Raw genomic sequence first — 6,855 nt, 5'->3', positions numbered from 1 at the left:
TCAAGGGGAAGCTTCATCATCAAGGGAGGAGAAACATTTGGCACCTTTAGGACTAGAAGAGGCGTCATTGACGGTATTCTCCCTCCTCTTTATCATTTGGACTAAGGAGTGCCATTTATGCCATTTACTTCTTGCTTTTTGTTGTGTTTGAGACATTTATTTGTATGATGACACACTAGACCCCCAAAGGCCACCCGATGTAGGTAAACCTTAGGGGTTCATCGTGTATTTTTGAGATGCTTCACTTTTTATTTGGAATGCATTGGTGTGATTTGTGGTTTTAGATCATGTTGTTTCATGCCTAGAACTATAATATGGAGAAATCCTTGGTTTTTATTTGAGTTGTATATGTGAGCGTGACCTACTCACATGTACTAGATCATCGTTGAGCCAAAGGGAGATCCTTGACCAGACATGCCGAGAAAGTGGATGTAGGTTGCCCCTCCGAACCATGAGGATGAACTTGAGGTTAAGTGCGTCTTTATTCGCGATCTCCATGTACTTAATGCAATCATAGGAATATGACTAAGGAGAAATCCTTGTCATCATTTGTATGGGATTAGGGGTTTTGACAACGAGAAATCGGGGTTGAACTATTGTTGAGGTCCATCGGCCCTAAATCACCCATGTCATCTATTCTTATGCATCCAGTACATCATGATGAATCCTCTTGGGAATCCTCATCCCTAGGCTTTGATTCTTATCATTATTTCTCTTGTGATTTTTCTTGCTTGTTGTGGGGCGCTATACTTGTATTCTTAATTACGTTATTGCGTACTAGGTAAGAACATGTTTGAGTTGTAAGGTTAGAAAATAAGTGATGGAGGAGTAATAGGAGCTCCTTAGCCCCATGGAATACTATGACCCTATGTCACTCACAGGGTATTACCTGGCGATCCTGCACACTTGCGGGCACACAATCAGATCGCCTTCACATGCTCTCTAGGGTTGGTCTCGTTATTGCTCGGCAAGCTTCTATGTGGCTTTTCCGAGAGAGACTTCGTAATCTGCCTCACCTGATTTTCAAGGTTATGCAAAGAGGCGGTGTAATTGCTAGTGTAGCCTAGCGATTCAAACCTTGAATTTGAAGATTGCACAAATCTAGTCAAGGCCTTCTCAAATCATTCATTCGGGTTTCCAAACTAGAAACTCTGTTTTTCCACGTTCGGGGCTTGTTGTTGAAGCTCGGTGGCGCCATGGCCTTTTTGTGGACCTTGGTTACTCCACAAGAAATTGGGATGATTCTTTCAACTGGATTGTAGGTATTACTATATAGGGTTTTCCTTGAGTCCTCATGCCATTAATTATAAAATCGGCGTTCTCAACCGCATCACCAATAGAGATCGGGCAATCGGAGGGAGCATGTCCTCCACCACACCCCGTGCAAGTACTCACGGCGGCCACTGCATTTGAAGTTAGAAGATCTAACTTCTTACTCAAATTTTCCACTTGCGTCGCCAATGAAGTTACTGCATCTATCTCATGAAGACCTGCCACCTTTATCTTCTCCACGAGCATTCCATTGGTAGTTTGTTTAACCCCATTTCTTCAATAAGTTGACGGGCCTCATCGGGGTCTTGCTACCTAAGAGTACCTCCTGCTACTCGCATCCAAGAGGTTATCTTGTACTAGTATTTAACTTCGTTGTAAAAAGTCGAACAATCATCCACTCCAGGGGAATCCGTCTTGTGGGCACTTTCTGGGAGCTCCTTGAACCTTTCCCATGTCTCGAATAGAGACTCAATCTACTGTACAAAGGATGAGATCTCATTTCTAAGCTTTGCAAATTTTTAGGAGGTAAATAACGAGGCTAGAAAAAGCTTCTACCATCTCCTCCCATGTAGTAATTGAGGCTCTAGGTAATGAGTGTAGCCTTTAGCTTTGCTCTCCCTTTTTAGGGAAAAATGGGAAGGCTCTCAATTTGATGGCATCATCCGATCACCCCGTTTATCTTGAGCATATCACACACCTCGACAAAAGTTCTCTATGTGACTATTTGGATCCTCATCGTGCAAAACCATTGAGTGTGTGGATTGTTGTAACATGTGGATGAATCTTTGGCTTTAGCTCAAAGATTACGGTACTGGTGGGGAATTCGCACAATACTTGATTGTGTGCCCAAAATAGAGGTCTAGCATAATCGGAGGTGTCCTCTGCTGCGCAGTACATGCATCGTCATTATCTAACCCTTCAATTTCCAAATTAGCTAGATTAGATTGTTCTTGCATAGGGTCCTTTTCCTTTTCTTCTAAGTGTTCTTTCAAGCTCGGTATCTTCTTCAATCAATATTGAGGGGTTCCCTAGGGTCATTAACCTGAAGCTGCACAAAGGAAATAAAACAAATCAGAATGATGATTGAAAAAAATTGTGAAATAGAATGGGTAAAAAGAATAGCTAAAGGAAACAAAAAGTGCAAAGTATCTCTAAGCACTTTTCCCGACAATGGTGCCAAAAACTTGACAATGCTCCCCGCAAGTGCAGGAGTTGTCGAGTAATAAATTCAGGTTGGTGGGGTATCAGTATCCACGGGGAAAAGGAATAAAAATACTTAACTTGCTTCTTAACTATATGAAAGATGAATAGTGATATGTGTGACAAGATTTAATTCTCAAAAGTAAAAGCAACCCGAAAGAGAGCAAAAGTAAAAGAAGGTAAGGCAATCGATAAAGATGGGGTACCGGATATCGATCCAGCCTAGGAAAAATCATTTCAAGGGCAAGAACTCTCTATTATGCTTCTAACTAATGCAATGGTGAGTCAGGGCCATCCTTTAATGCATGGCCCCGAATCTAAGGTTGACTAAGCATAATCCTTTACATGTCCCGGAAGAGAAGTTGAACAACCTCTCAACCTACTTTCTCGTAAGAAGGATTGCATTAAGCTCATGAGATTCCAAGTGATAAATCTCTTCCCTAATTGTAGACCTAACCCTTTGGTCCAGAAGAAAGGTCCCTAAACACAATTAAGCACTAGATGCTAAAATCACCTCAATGCTTCACTCCGTTACACTCATAACTAAGCCCCAGCGGAGGGTCATCCCTTAGCTCATTCGCTCTATTATGGCCGCGAAGAACTCGAGGAACGGAGGTAGAATCTATCACACCCGGAAGGGAAGGGGACGCTCTGTACCTCTCGGGCTCACCATCTCAACCCTCTCTAATCAAGCTTTGTCTAACTCTCGTGGTGTGTCACTCACTCACAAGGGGTTACCACATGAACTCTCAACCTTAGTTTCACTCTAAGGGAGTATTCAAACAATCAAACATTCCAGTGGCTCGGCTCTGTCCCCGGATGGCCTCACGGCCCCTACTGAGGGCCATCACAGGACACCAACCAGATACTGAGAGGCCTTCTCGGGTTATCGACCCCATCTGAGGACAGCATGGAGGCCGTATGGCCCGGATCCACTATATCCCTCTCTCTCCTCTTTTTCCTCCATTCTTTTCATTTCTCTCTCTTTTCCACCGAATTTCTCTCTTCTTTCTCAACCATTTATTGGCCAAATCTTCTCATTTTTTTTCCTAAATCTTCTCCTCATCCATTGGAGATGCCGATGTAGTGGTTTTCCTTAAGTTTAATGCTAGTTTTATCAAGATTTCAGTCGGGGTATGTCTTTGATGTCCCTAGTTTTTTCTTTTCATTACTTTTGTATTCTTGGAGCTTTTTGTGTTGAATTTCTTTCAAGCATTTTTGCGTGGTTTTAGATGATTTGAATGTAATGGATGGAATTTCATTCAAATTTATGTAAAACATTTTTGATTCCATGAATATGAGGGAAACTCTTGGTGCATGAATAGTGACCATCACTCTGGCCATGATATAGCCACAAAACCTTGGTTTTTAATCCTTTCCCCTATCTTTCGTATTTTATTTTGATTTATCTTGAATCCATCAAAGCTTGATCATGGATTATCTTTGTTGTAGGGATGCCTAATACCAAAAGGCTTGCTTCCAAAGCATAAGACTCATCACATCCTCATCTACACTTGAGGAACCCATCTTCAAGTTGCCACATCATCGAGAAATATGGCATTTTGAAGACAAAACCATTTGGAATGGTGTGTTATATTTTATTGGGGGCTTGTGGAAAGTCTTGGGATAGGAAATCAAGTTAAGGATGGTTATCACATAATTGTTGGGAAAAAGCTATTTGTAATCGATGAACCAACCTTTTAAAGCTACTAACCTTGGAGGTTTTGAGCACTTTTTGAGGCACAACAAGATGCACAATCCGTGTGCGTGATAGGAAATGTGTTACTATCCGGTTTTTCAAGCTTTTGGCAAAACTCATCTCGATGCACCACTTGGAATTTGGCAAGTATTTGAGGGAATCTATTGTGATGACTTTATCAATCCAATGCTTGGTGACCATCTTAAGCGATTTCCCAAGTGATGTGAGTAGGAACCACTTTTGGGAGACCTTGGCAGGCATTGACTAGGCCCGAAAGGCCTCACGCATAATAGACTCGGCACACAGATATATCCATGCATTGATTTCTCATTCTATTTTGGGGTCGGTGCTGATAGCGGGGTGGTCACGTCTAATCTTCACACGATGTGAGGCATCATTGAGTAGCGCCTTTACTCATCTTGGCCACCTTGTTGCTGATGCATTTCTTCACCAGGGATAGTGCGTACGTTTCGAACTATATTTGCTAGGCCCTATGTGACTAGATTAATTTGTGGTATTGGTTTATTTGAGCAGTCTCAAGGCATGAGCCCGTTGCGAGGATGTGCAACACCTCGGGAAGGCTAACCTATGAGTGATCGGCTTGGTGTGGTGGCGTGAGAGTGGCGAGACCCACCGTCACGGCATGCGGTGAGATCTAGTCGGCCCTTGATGCACACATAGTCAAAAGCACGAGGCACACACATTTCACTTTATATTATGGACATATTTTTAGTCGAAGATTGTTTAGTATTACCAAAATGGGTTCAAAGAACATTATTTCTATTCGCGGTTTTAATGAGAAAGTATATGTCTTTTAAATTTTGGTGAAAACTAATTTGTGATATTTATTTTTAGGAAATAAATTAGTTGGCAATGCCTCTTTAGTAAATGGATTATATATGTTAAATGTTCCAGAATAAATGTGTTGTGAAAGATACTATCACTCAAAAAGACATGGTATATGAGATAAATCACTTGTGGCATTTAAAGTTGGGTCATGCTGGAGAACAAAGGATTCACAAGTTGAAGAAGAGATGGCCTCATAGGTCCATTGGGTTTCAATCCCTATCGATCATGTGAGTCTTGTCTTCTTGGCAGATGACCCAAATCCTTTCATTGGACATCCTGGGAGGCATCACAGTTTTAGATTTGAAGTACCTCACCCGTTTGTGGGCCGATCAATCAGATGGCTCACGGAGGTTTCCACTATTTTATAACTTTTGCGATGAGCCATTCTAGGTATGGTTATGTATGTAATGAAGAACGAGTCAGAGGCACTTGACATGTTTAGAAACGTACAATGCTTTGCAGTGAAGGTCAGCTGGTCATTGTATGAAAGACAACTGCGATCGGGATGCGTGGTGGTGAGTACTTATGAACACTGAGTTTTGACTTGTTTCTTAGAGGAATATGGGATAGTTTCTACCACTGCTACACTACACACACACTACCTGCAATTAACACCACCACGACTCCTCAATTAAATGAGTACCCCGGGCATAGAAATCGAACCTTGTTTGGACATGGTTCATTGTATGCGCTAGCTACTGCAAACTTGCCTATTTCGTCCAATGGTTCATGCGCTTCTCACTGCTACATCACATCTTAGCGGATGTCCCTCTGAGTCCCATCACAGACATGGAAATGTGGAAGGAGAAACCAGGAGTTTTTCAAACCCATTCATCAAATTTAGAGGGATGCCAAAACCCTATGTCGAGAAGACCTTAAGGTTGAGAAAGCTAGAGGTGAGATCAACTAAAGAGCCATTTTGTTGGTTACCAAGAGGGATTCGATGGGATACCTCTTCTGCCTGCACATGATGATCAGCGAGTGTGTGTGGCTTCGAGGCGCTGGCGGAAGACCCGAATTCATTCGAGAAGGTGGGCCGGGTAGATTAATTGATACTGGTGAAGACAAAATGAGCACACAGAGGAATCGTATTGTTCAAGAACGACGAACTGAACCTATTTGACAATGACACAACCACTATTGCGGGCGATCTAGTGGGTATCACCGACCGCACGAAGAGACCAGCGGTTATCTACTACAAAGAGAGCATAATTTTGGCTATGTCACGGTAACGAAGGAAACTATATGGAGATGATCCAGCGAGACCACTTATGATCAAGAAACAATGATGGATGCGGACTACGCACTGCCAGCGGCAGCTATGCAGCGAGATAGGTCGAAGTGTATTCAAACCAGAGTTTGGAATCTAATAGATTTCCCAAAGGGATAGTTCTATTGGGTGCAGTGGATCTATAAGAAAGATTGGTGCTGGATGGCAAGGTGGATACCTATAAAGGCCAGACTGAGTGGCGAAAGGGTATAGTCAAAGGGGCATTGGACTATGGGGAAACTTCTTCTCCATTGGCTATGATCAAATCCGTAATTTTGCTTGCGTTGGACGCATGCCTGTTATGAGATTTGGCGGATGGATGTCAGGACTACTTTCTAAATGTGGATATCTCGGGAAATTTATATGGAATAGCCAAGGGGTTTTGTATCTGGTGACTCTCATAAGGTGTGTAAGCTTATTAGGTGTTTTGGTTGGACTAGCGAGGCCTGCGGTTGGAATCTTGGTTTGTGATGTAAGTTGTTAAAACTTTTGGCTTCATAAAGAATGAAGATGAATCGTTCATCTATAAGAGGTGATTGGGACGAGATATCGTTCTTGGTATTGT

General features: G+C 42.3%; 1 non-coding gene across 1 annotated transcript; it reads left to right on the top strand.

Moving 5' to 3' along the window:
- Nucleotides 1-1,678: 1,678 nt before the first annotated feature.
- On the top strand, nt 1,679-1,781 carry LOC120253736. The gene has a single exon (XR_005534384.1). It is a non-coding gene; the product is annotated as a small nucleolar RNA R71 (small nucleolar RNA).
- Nucleotides 1,782-6,855: the final 5,074 nt, after the last annotated feature.

This window comes from Dioscorea cayenensis, unplaced genomic scaffold (genome assembly GCF_009730915.1).
Source record: "Dioscorea cayenensis subsp. rotundata cultivar TDr96_F1 unplaced genomic scaffold, TDr96_F1_v2_PseudoChromosome.rev07_lg8_w22 25.fasta BLBR01000180.1, whole genome shotgun sequence".
NCBI lineage: Eukaryota > Viridiplantae > Streptophyta > Magnoliopsida > Dioscoreales > Dioscoreaceae > Dioscorea > Dioscorea cayenensis.
The sequence above is the reverse complement of the archived record's forward strand: the minus strand, read 5'-3'. Positions and strand labels throughout refer to the sequence as shown.